Raw genomic sequence first — 16,287 nt, forward strand, 5'->3', positions numbered from 1 at the left:
CACACACACACACACACACACACACACACACACACACACACACAAACATTTTATTTGAGAAATCTACTTTTATTTGATTCTAACATAAAATTTTATTGTTCATTAGTGACAATTTATAGCCCTAACATATTGAGGAAGCAGTTTGGCAGTGTGGTATAATATAATTATTATTCACATATCATCTATAAAATCTTCAGCCCACTAGCCTGTCAGAAATAAACAGCACCAGCCAAACATGCCTCTTAATTGTACCATGTCTCTTTCCTGAAAAAGCCTCTTCTCCTCTAATGTTAATAACATTACTAATGCTTCCTGGAAGTGAATGGCATCCAGCTCTTGAGTGCTCAGGGATCCCATTAGCTATGTTGTCAGACCCTGAAAACCATGAATGTGAAGAGTTCTCTGCTCTGAGAAAAGAGGGACTGTACAATGTGGTAGCATAGCAACATGTCAATACAGAAATGGAAAACCTCTTTGGAGTTTCTTATTTGTGGTTGGACATAATGTTCAATCCAAGGCTCTCAGGTATCCTCGTGACTCTTAGTAATAGTTTTCCATCATGTGATGGTGAGGCGCTCTTGCCTGTCAATTTTTCTCAAACCAGAAATATTAAGAGCACCTTTCAAAGGAACGAAAATAAATATATGTTTACAAACCTACAGTTTTGAGCAGGTAGTATCCATATACAGCAGCTCCCTGAGACTACAGTGATTAAAAATAGTAAAAAAAAAAATTAAAAGTTTTCCATGTTAACCGCAATGTGTTCAAGCAAAAAAGGAGCTTTAAAACATTACAAAGGCTTATGGAAGCTCATAATGTGAAAACATCAACCTATTTAATTAATTATTAACACATATCAAGTTATCAATATCATATGAGTACCATTTTTCCTATCAAAAATTGCCTTGATACAGCAGTTGTATTGCCAGGGTTTGATATCCCCATGTTGGTTTTGCTCCTAAATCATCATAACAGTGTTGGTCAGGGATCAACATCACAACTGACCAATGAAGTTGTCTTAACATTCAGTTAGCATTAGCCAGGAAGTTAACTATGCTATTAAAAACTATCACTAGGAAAGCAACATGAGTAAACTAAACCCTTTAAACTAGACCATTTATTCACTGATTATTAGTTTTATATATACATAGACATTTTCCCCCCTACATTACAAAGCATTGCAAAACACCAAATGTGCCTTTTCTCCCTTCACACTTGTTCTACAGTCAGCACAGGTTTCAGTTCCTGTGGAATTTTTAAGGAGGGAGCTTTTAACCGCATGGACATTCCCTTTATTTTTATTGCACAAAAGAACAAGCTGGAGATGGTATATGGAAAACTACATTCATGACAGAAAACGCTTCATTATACTCCTAACACAAAGTTTTTTTCTCTGGAAACATCTGCACAGACAGCATGTCAACATAAAGCTAGCAGCAAAGAACCCAGATTCACGTTGAAGCTGAGTGTATTCTGACCCGGCCCTGCAGGTGAAGCCTGAACTTCAACAGGTAACAAAGGCAGTAATGAGCAGTCCACTTTGTAGTGCTGTAGCTTCAGTTTCTGCCTGTACATATTTCTACAGTAGAAACAGAGTGGCAATCACTCAGCTTTGCTTTGTGTCCATTTCTTTAAGAAAGTCACAACCTTTTTTTGAGTGATGACCCCGAACGCTTATGCTGAAGACGGTGGTGATTTCCCCAACACAGTCAAAACACTACTCTATCACAAACCTACATAAAGATGTAGTTAGGTGATTTTTTTATGCTTAATTTGTCTATAGCATGAATTATCATGAAAGTATTCAGTGTTATTGTGTGGTGACCAGACAAGTGGTTTGTGCTGTAATGAGCTAATAATAAAACCATGATATTATCAAATATTCTCAAAACTTTTGATGGTAAATAAAGGCCCCAAATACAGACTCTTAGATCGGCCTGGATCAAATGAAAACAACCTTTTATTGGAGGTGAAACAGTAGTCCAGCAAGCAGCAAGAAATAACAAAGTCAGTGAACAAACAAAGGAAGCTCTAGGGGTTATTCCGGGTACTCGGAAACAACAGGAACCACGGAAAACAGCAAACGGTACAGTACAGGAGGACAAAACAAAGAACAAGGACAAAGTGACGGTGTAAATAAGACGTGATGTGGACATTGGGAACTACACAAAGCTGAAGTAAAGCTGATGAGGAAGCAGAGGGAAGTAAACTAAGAACAAGTCACAAGGACAGATGACTATCAAAATAATACAAGAAGTAAATAAGCAGAAACACTAACCGGGTTAACTAAACATAGGGAACAAAGGGGAATACCACATATAAAACAAAAATTGAAACAAGGACAAGGCTTGAATCATGAAGTCAAATGAAAGACAGCTAATAATCAAGTCCAGAAATCAGGAAAAGCTGGATCAAAGACCCAGGACCGTAACAGATTCATTCCAAGATGGCTGTCGAGTTGTGACTCTTGCTTCTAGAAGCACTTTGCTCTCCATATTTTGACAAAAGGAACTCAGTAAAAAGTAACTGGCAGGCAGTGGAAGAATGTCTTGTTTCACCTTCTAAGTGGGCATTTCTCTAATGATGCGATGTCAAGTAAAAAGTATAAATAGTCCACGAACAGCAACTTTAACATTGGGGGTGAATAAAGCAGATCGGCATTCTTATTTGCAATAACTGTCATGCTGGCTTCAGGACGTACAGTCTGGTATTATTACAGAAGCCACTGCAATGATGAGGTTTCTTTGTAGATCAGCAGGGTGGCTGGGGCGACTGGGTGGCTCTAATTGGCAGAGAACAGCAGGGTTCTTCCTCCAGCAAAGTCACAGCCTCCTGGTTGTGGGCTGCACACTAGCATGCTATTCATTACCCCGAGAAAACCCTGGCCATGGCTGAACAAATAACAGAACCACAAAGCAACTCAGTGAAAGATTTGGGAAGGAACAGCAGTATCAAGCTGCTATGACCCAGTTGTACTTTAATATTGTTTTAACCTCTTTTTCACACTTCCTTTAAACCAGCTGGAATGAATTTATCTCGTAAACGTGATAACAAAAGTCCAAAAAGCATGTGAGAGAGGTGACCTAGGGAAAAGATAAAGAAAAAAAAAAGTTCAGTGTATGCGTTTGCTTTCAGATTACATGTCCTCTAAGAAGAGTTAAAGTGGTGTAAGGGGAGTTGGATAGTGGAGCTGAGCTAAAACATAAAGTTTGACTCAGGTGCCAAACTCAAAAAAATATCACCCGACACTGTTTAACTTTTAGATTAATGTCAAGGTTTCATGGTCATGAGTCCCCCCCCCCCCCCCCCTTTTTTTAGTTCAACAGCACTACAGAACAAGTTAGTGTTGAGCTTTTTAAACAAGTACTGTAAACAGTGAGCAGTTTAAAAACAGGAGATTTCCTTCAGGAGTCAGCTGAGACCAAAAGTAGAACCAGAGAAATAGTAAATTTGCTTACTGTTGAGTGGAAACTATTTCTCTTTTTTTCGCTAGATCTGAATTTATTGATTTTTTTTTTTGCCAACATGTTCATAAGTAGGCCCAGTAAGGATAGCTATATTGCAAAATCTGGTTTGGGTGTAAAAATGTGTGTATGTGTGTTTATAGCTGTCTCTTATTTCAGTTCCTTTCTGCCTGCCAGATTTAAATTTGAATTCTTCAAGTCTTTTTCACAGGACTCCTTGAAGTCTCCTGAAAAAACTACACGCCATGATCAGTAGCTTGTAGAATCTCCTTTCACTACAGTAACTTCAACTAATTATTTGCTCTTTGACCAATTTTGGCCCACTCTTATTTCCGAAGTTTGAATTCATTGATGTTTTTGAGTGTTTGTTTATGCACAGCTTTCTTAAGGTCCCATCCCAGCATTTCAGTCTTGACTTTGACTGGGCCATTGCCAAACGTTGATTCTTTTCTTTTTCAAACATTCTGTTGTAGATATGCTGCTGTGCTTGGGATCATTCTCCTGCTGCATGACTCAGTTTTGGCCAAGTTTTAGCTATCGGACAGATGGATTTACATTTGACTCTAGAATACTTTGATATACAGAGGATTTCATTATGATTAACTGCAAGGTGCCCAGGTCCTGTGGCTGCAGAAGAAGCCCAAATCATTAACCCTCCACCCCTGCGGTTGATAGTTGGTATGAGGTCTTCATGCTCATATTCTGTGGTTTTTTTCACCAATGCTGTGCATTATTGCCAGTCGCCTCCTCTTTGGTCTGTCCAAAGTGCATTATTTAAGAACTATGGTGTTTTATTCAAATGAAATTTTGCAAACCTAAGCTGCGCTGTTGTCTTATTTTCAGAGAGAATAGCCTTCCATTCAAGCCATACTTGTTCTTTTTCTAACTGTTAACTGTGACCTAAGATGTGGTTTGTGGACCTTATGCATTGGATGGTCTGACCTTGAGAGTGATTTTGCTGGGACATCCACTCCTGGGGAGATCGTGTCATTTAGTTGTCATTTAGTTTAGACTTAAATGCTCCAGACCAGCAAACTGCCCAAACTTCTGGGTTTATAGAGGTTAGTCATTTGAGTAATGGCTGCTGCTTTTCCTCTTAATTCTTGTGGAAGCAGTAAGAGTGTGTTTAGCTTTTCACAGGACTACACAGAGTCTTGTGAAAACTTTCTTCCTCACATGACTGTATATGATTTCCCACCAATGCTGCATAACCTAGAGTTTAGTTTTTACCAGCCTACAAAAACTTATGTTCAGACAATTTATGGTGGATTTTTTGTTGTTTATAAAGATAATGGAAAAGCTTTTTATGCACTACATGACTGACAGTATCTTTACCAGTGCCCTGTGTTTTTCATGGTTTGCCCCAAACCTGATTGACTATTCTGGATTGTGGTCATCTGGTTTATATGAATTCATAATGATGTGTGTTTATAAGGTGGAAGAGATTGGATTTCATACTGGTTAGACAATAGTAATAGATGACCACTGTTTCCTTATTTCCTCTCCTTTATGTCTATGTGGAACTACAAATAAATATGAATCTAAAAGTACAAGCTGAATATAATTACATACTTATATCTCCACAAAATTCACATGTGAGTGATCTCACGCTGCCAGCATTTGATAGCTGAATTGTCCATTTATGTTCTTTGTGTTTCCACAGTGAATAGCTTGTCAGGCTTCTTCCTGACAGCGGGGGTCAGTCGATAAAAACGAAGCACTGCGTTGGCCCTCCAATCAATACTGCTTTCTTGGGTTCCCTCAGCAGGAGCTGCTTTTATAACTCAGTGATGTTGCATATTAAATTGTGCTGTTAAATATAGTTGCCTTGCAGTACGATGTTAAGCTGTGAAATATTCGTTTTGTGCTCACTACATTAACATTCCTTTTTGGTTGACTGATTTGGTACACAAATGAAATGCTGAAACACCAAATGGAAGAATGAAATGATTAATCTTTTCCCATGAAATTGCAATATTTCATTGCTTTTCTAGTTTGCATAGTTTACAGACCACACCAGAGGCACAGCGATATTAAAGCTTCAGGACAAGCATTTTTTTTGGGGGGGTCTAATTTCATCTCATTTACCCAAATTAAATTATATTTCTGCACTTTGTACAGAGTGCAGATGATTCATTTGCAAGTGCAAGGAAAGAGTTAACTAGGGATGGGAATCGAGAACCGGTTCTTGTAGAAAACTGGTTCCCAGTAGTCTACCTGCCTATCAATCATGCTTATCGGTTCTTGCAATCGCACTACAATCAGCTGATTTCAGTTAGCATGCCAGAGGAGGAAAATACCTACGCAGTCTAGAGCATGCATATGGACATTTGTTTTTATTGCACAAAAGGACGAGATAAATGGTAAAGTAGCAACTGCATGCAGGATAGAAACAACCGCATTATGGTGCCAACACAACTTTGGTTCTTTGCAAGCATCTGACAGGACAGCATGCTAACGGTAAGCTAGCCAAGAACCCAGAGTGAAAGCTGACTAAATGCCGATCCCAGCAGTCAGTCCCTGAGTTTCAACTCTGAGTTTCTGTAGGAGAATCGCTGTGGCGATCTCTTTTTTGTGCTGGTTTTCATCTTTGCTTTGTGTGGCTTTGTATTTGTATTGTAGCTTTGTATTCTATTAAGAGAAACATGAAAGTAATGTAACCAGTAGTATAAAAAAAGGACTTCTTCCCAGCAGTAATTAAGTAACGTACTCAACTAATTTTAACAAAAATGTTCTGTGTAATATGTGTAATAATGACTTTTTTGAACAACGGCTCCAACACTGATCAGAACAAAGAGTGGAAACACCTCCACAAACATAAACAAACATTTGACCCACAGCACATTAATTGCATGAATGTAATTTCTTTATTGATGCTTAGCAGTGGTGCTGACTCTCAAAATGGAGCCAATGAGAACCCAATGACAATCGATGAGAGGATCGATAAGGAATCAAATCGATAAGTGGTATTGATTATGGAATCAGAATTGCTAAATTCTTATCAGTTCCCATCCCTAAGGCTAATATTCAGAGGGGCTTAACGTGCCAGCAGGCACAGGGCTCAGTCACTTTAATCAAATTTTAAAAGCTTTGCACAGGAGCCAACATTTCTTAAAATCTCTCTTGGAATATCTAACATCTGTGAGTTCACACACTCTCCCAGATTCGGCCATTTTGTTTATCCTATTATAGACAGGAGCTCTGATTCAAAGAGCCAGCTCAAAAATGCGATTTGTCCTGATAAGCCAATAAATGCCCCTTCATCAGTTTAGTGTTCAAATCCATTAAAGGAGCACTCTCCTTAGCAGAACAGAAAGAGAATGACGGAGTACAAGGAGCGCTTCAGAAGACACTCATTGATCTGAGGGATCTGAGATATAAGCTTTTGCATCTCGGCCGAATGTCAGTGACTGCATCGCAAACAGACAAATCAAATTTTTTGCCGTTTTTCCATGAGTCATGGAACAAAGGTAGGGTTCTTTCAAACTAAGTTTTATTTTATTTCCTTTTTCTTTAAAAAAAAAAAAAAAAAGATTTTATTTTTAGCAGATTTGGAGCAGGTGAAACCCAGGCTCAGGTGGGCAGAGGGAACATTTAATTAATTCTGTAAAGTGAACCCAACAGACTGAATGGAAACGCCTGTGAATCCCAACAACACGGGAGGTCTGTGGGGTTTACCAGGCCTAAACTGTCTGTGGGACGCACACGACGAGATGGTTCACATTAATTAAATCTGCCATATGTTGGCACTCTCTTCACATCACAGGCTGCGTGTCCCAAAGCACAGCAGATGTGACAAACTATCAATTGTTTTGAAAATGAAATCTATCTGGACTCGAACATGAGAGGGTGAGTGAATCCGCCGCTTCGAGCCACTTCCTTTGCGTTTTGGCAGACATCACAGTGGTCCATCTGAACGCTTGCCAAAGGGAAGCAGTAACATGTGGTTATCTGTGCTGTTATTTGTCACTTTGATCTTTGTATAATAATATTTTTCAAAAAGAAAATATGATGAAGTCACTTTCACTATTTGAAAGGTTGTTTTTCCTTTTGGCTCCCATTCCGAGCTTCGTTCGATGATTTCAGATTGAGCAAAGGCAACATCACACGGTTCACTAGAAATTTTTCATTTAATTTCAGAACGGAGTGCTTTCAAACAATGTTGCATCTCACAGAATCTCCTCATAGTGGCATTAAGAGAATCACAATCAGCTTGCAGCTTTGCTCTCTCCAGCTTGGGAGTTAGATAATCTCTGCTGAGAGCATCATTGTCAAAGTTTTTGAGGTCTTTATTGCCACTAATTAGTTTGCTGTCTCTGAGAACCCCTGAAGGCCCCGTCGGTTCGCTCTCGTTGCAATCATATGCATGTGAAGTGTATATTTTTTAATTCTCTGTAGTGAGTTTATCGTTTAAGTGGAAGGGCTCTGGCTGCTTTGGTCGATAGGATCCTCGTGGAACAGAGCTTGATGGGCCTTTGAATCAATAATTCCTCAAACTGCATCAACAGGGATTAACTACCCCTCTGAGGGAGCTTCTCAGGTCAAAGCTTGGCCCATTTAACAGCTAATTAGATGCTTTGTATTGAGCATATGGTTCTTGTGCAGCATCTGTTTCAGCAGAACATACAGTTAATGCTGAATTTGCACATGCTGGTCAGTGGGAATACTGTGAACCTGCTTTGGCCAATAACAAGTAGCTTCCTCAGTTTCAAGTCTATTTGTCCTCACTAGGTTTGGAACCGTCGGCTTTATTTTTGCTTTGATCAATAGTAGCGGACTGCCGGCAGTACATTCATTGACATGACTAATGTCAAATTGTCTAGTGGAGTTTTTGAGCACAATTCTTTTTGAAACCAGAGAAAATCATCATGATGCCAGAGTGCCCCTCCATTGCTCAATCAATCAAGCCAGAAAGCAAGTGGCAACTTCCTCTTCCTATTACATTTCAAGACAAATGGTGCAACAGATTCTGTTTTCATTATTCTTTAGATACCAAACTAACCTCCATCAGCACTTACCGGCTATTGTGCTTTTGCTCCCTCTTGTTAATCGGACTGCAGGCAGCGTCTGTTGTGTGTGGAATAATACACAGCCATGACGCACTGGAGACCACACTGCAGGTCTCTTCATAACAGACCCCTCTGATTATATTTATGAAATTCAATTACTCTGACACAGACAGATGGACTTGCTGTCAGTGGGGACGCTCGTCATTTGTTAGCATCAGCAGACATGTCAGCCCTGAGGAACTGATGGAACTGAAGCTGTGTGTCTGGAAACAAAAGAAGGAAGGGAAAGAAAGAGAAGGACAAAAAGATTGAGGAGAGGAAAAAAAGCGGTAATTGAGGTTTACAAGCAGGCCATCATACTGTTGCCCTGAAGAGCCTGCAGTCATTTAAAGGGAAACACGTCCATTTGCATTCAATCCAAGGGAGAGATGAGAAGAAATTTGTCATTGTCAGAAACCCAGAGTGAGGATGTGTGCAGTTTAGCCCAGCATTAAGCTGGAAACCAGGGGAAAGTGCTAGTGTGGGTCTTTAAATTGGGGAAAAAATTGTTTACATGGTGTGCGATATTAGCACAGAAAGAACAAAAGAAATTGCTCGAGGATGACTTACAGACTTCAGAAAGACATCACGGTTGCTACTACATTCCAAAAAATCAGTCCATCATATAATCCACATATAATTCCTCAATATGTCACATTTTAATTTTATTTATTGCACAGAATCAACAGGAAAGATATAACACATTGACTGGGGAGCTTTGGGTGCAGGTCAGCATAATCACGCTAGTTTAATATAAGAATATAAATAATTATCTCGTCATTTAAAAATTAAATGTTGATTTTGTGTTAATAATACACAGGAGAGATAATTATGTATTTGTCTTTTTGTTTGTGCTTTGAGTGTAATTTATTTGCCAGAGTTGGAAACACGGTGGCCAGTGATGGTGTAGCTGTGGTGTTTGCCTCACAAGAGCAAGGTCAGAGGTTACATGTTTCTGTGCTTGTCTGAGTTTCCTCCAGTTGCTCAGGCTGCCCACAGTCCTGCAATGGACTGGTGATCTGTTGAAGATTTACACCCCACTTCTATGACCTTATGTTGGCTGCACCAAGCTGTAGCTGTCATGACCTTAGCTGAAGAAGTCATTTGAAAAAGGAGGAAGTCATCTTTTTTCTCTTCACAAACAAAACATAGAATAAAAAAGATGAAGAAAATATGACCACTGTTTTGTTTTTGGGTTTGTTTGGTTTTTTGCAATATTGTTCTCTAGAATTTTTTTTTCTTTGCTGCTTAATCATCCTGTAAGGCAGGCAGCCAGGGGACGTCTATCAACAGATGTCGTTGTGTGTCGTGGAAATACAGCATCCACTATACAAAGAAGTAAAAGTAATCTGCTTCTGACGTACTGATTCTTACCATTCTTTTTGATAATCTTTCTCTAAGTCCCAAAACACTGTGGGGGTCCAATACTGAGTTGCAGCTGTACCCTTTCATACTATTTCTCAAGTTCTTACATCTGTCCTAAAGACAGAGCTTTCAACAAAAGCAGACAGTATCTGCCATGCAGCTGCCTCAATACTCCAGCGCAACAGCTGAAAGCCATCCATGCTGATATTTTTGTGTTCTGGGTCCATTTCCCTATCGCCTCAACTCCCTCCTGTCTGCTCCTTTTCCTTTTCAACATATTTAAATTGGATGTCTCATATGGTGTTTCAATGAATATGAAATCTATTCAAATTAAACTGAAAGGAAAAGATACAGTGCTTGGGCCTTTAATCCTGCTAGATGTTGCTCTGTTAGGTGCCCAGTGTTGGTGAATTATGGATGAGTTTGAAAATTAAAGCTAGTTGGGAATTCACTGAGGAAGTGCTGACAGTGTGGGTATACCTTCATCTAGACAGTTGGAGCTGTGGGGGAAAAACATAGAGGGATGGCAGTTCAATGCAAAGAATGTTAGATAAAAGCCATAAAAGGAAAAACTGCATGAGTCTTTGTGTTTTAAACTTGCCTCAGAGTGCTCCACTGCTGCAAGCTGGGATGAGTGGGCTAGACGGACGGAGGCCAAACCAAACTCATAGGCCAGGTCTGAAGAGTGTGGCGTGTGAAGTGATTTGAGCCTGCAGGGTTGTGATCACACCTTCCTCCTTCTGCCTCTGCGATGCTGCAGCCCACGCCTTATTCCGCACTTTAGTCCTACTTGCGTAAAAGACTTACATGTAGGGGAGCAGAGAAATTAAAATAAAAATAAAAATCCCACTGACATTTTCACGCCTACTGTCCTCTGAAAGTGGAGCTAGGAGTGAAGGGAAAAAGGAAATGCCAAGCCGTAGAGGAGGGAGGGAGGGAGGGCAGTGGACCAGTGCCCACATCTAAAACATCTCAGTGATGCTCACTTGAAAAAGATTTGCACTGCTTTTTCTTTTTCTTTTTTAAAAAAAAAAACCTTCCGGAAGACAAATTCTCCCCGGGATAAGATCCTTGAGAGGAGCTCAGGCTCTGGCTGGTGAGGGGCATCCGTGTGCATGACTGAATGCCAGTACAAAGACTGGTTTACTGCATTCTACTGAGAGCGCCCTGTTGAGATCAGGAGAAACAAAACCAGTGCTTTGCTTAAAGCTACAGTGCAACCAGTGCTTCCTCTCACTTTTGTATTTTTTTTTTTTTCCAAGATCCAAGCTTTTCAACAACCTATATGACAGTTTGAAGTACATTGCTACTTTTCACAATGGTGCTTTTTTCTTGCAGGGATTGTTGTCTAACTTTTGCAATGTCAAAGCAAAATGATGGTTCAGTTTAGATCATCGTCTGATGCCTAAAGACTGAAAATGTTACAAAATGCGGCGCAGTGGAATAAGTAAGGGAAGCTCCCAGCCAGACACTGGGCTGGTATTATTTTCTTTTCTGTTTCAGTTCATCCACATCTTCAGTTTTAATTTGATGTGTGTGAGAGCCAAACCGCACCTATGTGGGGGTGGAAATTTCCACTCTAGTCAATGTGCCAGCTATTTAGAGTTGCATATTGGGATAAGTCGATTCATGTTAGTTTAGAGAAAGAAGGAAACTCAGGGAGTCAAGAGAAAGGAAGTCAAACAAGTCGGTTTAGATTGGAACAGTCAATTGTACAGAGCAAAGGCACCTTAGTGGATAATAGCCTGGCTTGGAACCTATGTGTTAAGGAAGTGTCAAGGAAGAAAAGTCTACCACTTTGCTTAGGAGGTGGTCAGTCTGGTTTAATCAACTAAGGTTTGAAGAGTAAAAGATTGAGTTGCACTCCTAGGACCTAGCGTAGAAATTCACTCGCCACTAACTCTATCGGCAACAGAAGCCAATAATCCCAACTGTGGTATCCTCAGGTCCTGAACTGTAGTTTGGAATCACAATCCCTGCCCACAGGTTTATAAATTGTTGTGTACTCTGCTCTCAGTGTTAGCACGGTGGTTTTCTCGGGGTCACTCCTAGAAACAATGTAGCTTCTTTTTCTTTTTCACCATCAATACCCCACAAATGCACTTGAAATTGCAACATTGTTCCCCGACCAGGAATGATTTGGTTACACGCTGGGGACATCATTTCCAATAGGTCCAGTCAGGCCCTCTTTTATAGCCCAATAATGAATAACCAGTATTGATTTGGGCAGTTGTCTTTTGGGAGAGAAAGCAGATTGTCACTAATCAGAAAGTTGATGGTTTCCCTTCCACCGCACGTGTCGAAGTGGACTTTTAATTCATTTAATGCAATAATCCTTAGCAAATGACTACAGAAAAAACAACTGTTTTAAATGAACACACGTTAATGCAGCTTATGAAAACCTAGATTGACATTATTAATTACTTAATTAAATTTGCATTACTGCGTCACTGTTACAGAAGTTGTCTGTTTGAGCTTCCTCTGATAGTAAAGTTGTAGAAATCTAGCAGATAAGCAATATCCCAGGTGTCAGCATGACTTTCATTTTAAATCTACTTTTTAACCATGAAGCAGTGTTTCAAGTCCATGTTTAAATAACTACCAGTCAACATCAGAATGTGAAACCATGCAACCAGCCTGCACATGGATAGTTTATAAACCTTTTTTTTCCCTTTTTAAATGCTGCTTGCAGATTGATTTAATTTGTTGTGTTGTACATCCTCATACATCAGTGACTGGGTAAACTTAGATGCGAGAGAATTTTAATGCAAAAGTTTGAATTTGAACATTGTATTAATGCTACGTTTCTTATTGCAAAAGACATGTATTCCACTTTCATTAGGATCAAGCAAAGAGAGACAGCATTACAAACAGGCCGACTGTGAATATTCAGTTATTTACCCACTCAGTAGAAGCCTGCTGTTACTTGCCTCCTGCTTGATGCTGTGTTATTTCTCATTTTCTCTCTCTAGATGAGCTCTATCTCTCTTGCCGGAGCTCCTGCCGCTGCTTCATTGTGCATCATAAAAATGGGCTCAAAATAGCCGCCGCATTTCATAAGCATAGACACTTCTTAAAATTAAACATTTCTAATGCCTGTTACCTCCAATTGTGATATACCTAATTACCCTTTGCAGTATCGCAGCAGTTTTGCAATCAGCATGTGCCCTTATATAGGATGTATTTTCTAACCAATAGAGCAAATAAGGACAAAATCAATTGAGCGTTTAATTATTCTAAAGATGAAAATGTGTGATTTATATCCTGCTGACAGTTAATAATAAATGCACTGATTGTCTTAAATGGACTGCTGATGGTAAAGCTTACACAGTGATATGTGGAAATCTTGCTGTTGAGACTCACTAGTGCCTCTTTAAACTGCCGTGCGTGTGTGTGTGTGTGTGTGTGTGATACTGCTGACGATGCTAAGTTTGATGGGGGCTTGCTTGCATTTACCTTGAGGAGTTCTACCCATGATACAGATCAGCCAGCTGGCCGTTTGATGTTCGCCATGAACGCTCCTTATTAGGATCAGTGGAAAACACAATAAATAATCTGTGAGTGAACCTGCGCTCGAAACAAATGCTTGGGAGAGATGTCACAAGAATGCAGCTTTCACTACAAAAGATATAAGAGCCAGACTTATGGAAGCCTCCTCTAGAAGCAGACACAGTGGAAAGAGAGAGCGGAAGAGAAGACACCGAGAGCTAAAGATGACCGATGAAGAGGAGGGGTGCACTGGACTTGTGTATCTTTGTGTGTAACTGTTCTGCGCGCATGGGGGGAAATAACGGCGTTTGAATGATGGGTGTGACAGAGGTTGATGTTTGCTCAGGGCCTGTGTGGCTCCAGTAATAAAGACACTGTGGCTCAAAGTGGCTTCATTCTGTCCTAAATGATCCTTAATCTCTCCATAAATGACATCTCTGGCTCCCAGTAAGGAGAGTGAAAAACGCAAACTGTTCACGCCAGTGCTACTGGGATTTTATGGTCGTGTCAAAAGAGAAAAAGATGCCGAGCTTAAATATAATAAGTGTTCAATTTGTAATTGTATAGTTTTTATATATATAATATTCAGAAATGATAGACAGCATTAGTGTGAGGAAATTACAGCCCTCAGTAGCCCCCAGCACTTAAGAGGCAGAAAGAAATTAAATAGTGTCTGCTGCTGCTGTGAAAAGCTATATTTAAGTACTGTTGTACAGTCAGTCTAATAAAAAATAGAAATACCCATTTCCTGATGATATTTCCCCAATCATCAGCAGCACTTTTTTAGAAGTCATTTTAACAGGAATGCCAATATGTTGTGTGTTCTGCTTTCACCAGCTTCTGACCTTTCTTGAATCAATGTTTGCCGATCAGAGCGCAATTTGTGGAGCTAACAGAACAACAGAAATCATTCGTCACCTCTCTGCTACCTCACACACATTAGGCTTTGAATATCACTGTATGTACATTTATGTTTATGCACGCGTATGAGTGCATAATGGCACAGATGTTGATCAAAGCATGCCATCACGTGACAGTCTGATAGTATGAAAGCACATAATTTGGAGACCTGCTGGCTGCTAACCCAGATAAAGACCATAAAGTGTCAGCCACGTAATAATGAAACTGTATGACACACCTGCAGCTGGAGGATCGACTCCAAGGACGTCTTACAGCCTCCTTTGCTCCTACACGTCATTATGACCAGTGAATTGTTAAGGCAGGTGATTACAGACAGCCATGGAACAGAGCAGAGGTGAGATTTATGTGATAGAGTGGATTCGACTGACACTAATGCAACAGAGGAACTGGAAGGTCAAGTAGGTGCTTATCAAAACAGCGCTGGAAACTGGTTCACACTGTGTCTGAGCACCTTCTGGTTTGTGACCCAGGCAACAAAGCCTTGAATTTTAATGGTAGACAAAGCTTGTTCATGGAGAACGGTTGATTTTTACATTTTTATGATTGGAAGCAAGGCGTATAATTAAGAAAAATTGTGTTTATTACGAGTTAATTAATATATCATATAATTGAGGGTTGTTTTTTTTTTTTTATTAATCCCTGCCAGATAGCTCTTTTTTTCCTTGCTGCTCTTCACATTGTAGATGAGAGCACAGCAGGCAAAGGCTGATTCTTCTTTGACTTTAAATCTCTCAGCTTGAGCTTGCTCCCCCACCAAGCCTCCAGGAATTTTTCATTTATCATACTATTCTCTTTTTATCACTCTGGAATAAAAGATTTGCTAGCTGCAACCATGCAGATCACACGGGCCACCACTGCTCATCTTCTTTAACATTTCAACCTTTCCACACAAGCTGATGCAATAGCAGCGTACTCATACAAGCATCGGTGTGGATATTTTTGCCTGCTTCTAAAAAAACAGTAGAAGGTGGGGAGTTTCCCTGCATTTTTTTGAGGAACTGTGGGTGTGACAGAAGTCAGCATACCACCTCTGCATGTCATCACAAACCATTTACTGAATAAAAATATATGCTTTACTTTAAACACCTCAGCTGGAGTGTATTTTAAAAAATAAATAAATAAATAAATATATATATATATATTCTATGAATGTTTCTGATCTCTTGCAGCTACTCTGACCTCTGCAACTCTGCTGTGGATGTCTAGCTGGGACAGCGTGGATCAAAAATTTCCAACCAGGTGAACTTGTGGCACTTCTGCACTGGCTGAGAGGAACATGAAAAGACTGTAAAATTAACTAATCCCCCCCCCCCCCCCCCCCAAAACAAAAAAACAAACAAACGAAAAAAAACAATTTGAATGAAAAACAAAAGCTGGTTTCAAAAGCAAAGTAATCCACATAGACTCTAATGTGGATTACCTGACATGTAATGTTATCTAGTCCTGTCATGGTAAATTACAGATGCAACATGCTAACCAAACTAGCACTATTGTTAACTTCCTAATGTAGTTCAGAAGAAAACCTTTCTAAAACTATTAGTCCTCCTGAAGGTGTCATATACAAGCATTTCCAAAGTACTGGAAAACGTGCGTAATACTTACATTGAACATTCTTCTTTCATAACAATATATTATAATGGCAGCTCTTCATCTCTGTGAAAAAAGCAATGATGCTACTGATAGTCATAAATGTGGCATAGAAATCTTCCTCGACTAACTGAAGGTATTTGATACCATTGATTTTAAAACACATTGCTGTGTTTGAGGCACAGCATTCAGTGGGTTTAGAAGTTATATGTAAGAAAGGGAGAAATTTACATCAAATGTGGGGTCCCACATAGATCGATTAAGACTGCTCTCTTCCTTCTATGTATCAATGATTTTGTTAATTACTCTAGTTTGCTGATCCCACAAATATATTTTTGTCTCTTGAAAATCTGTATTAACTCCAACATAGTATAACTGAAGAACTGATAAAAGGTGGATGTTTGATTTAAACG

The 16,287-nt window shown here is 39.6% G+C and overlaps 1 long non-coding RNA gene across 1 annotated transcript; it reads left to right on the plus strand.

Moving 5' to 3' along the window:
- The first annotated feature begins 5,761 nt into the window (after positions 1-5,761).
- LOC145429885 (uncharacterized) lies at positions 5,762-15,600 on the plus strand. The gene is made up of 2 exons (XR_013910216.1): positions 5,762-5,924; positions 15,457-15,600. It is a non-coding gene; the product is annotated as an uncharacterized LOC145429885 (long non-coding RNA).
- Positions 15,601-16,287: the final 687 nt, after the last annotated feature.

This window comes from Astatotilapia calliptera, chromosome 7 (genome assembly GCF_964374335.1).
Source record: "Astatotilapia calliptera chromosome 7, fAstCal68.1, whole genome shotgun sequence".
Lineage (NCBI taxonomy): Eukaryota > Metazoa > Chordata > Actinopteri > Cichliformes > Cichlidae > Astatotilapia > Astatotilapia calliptera.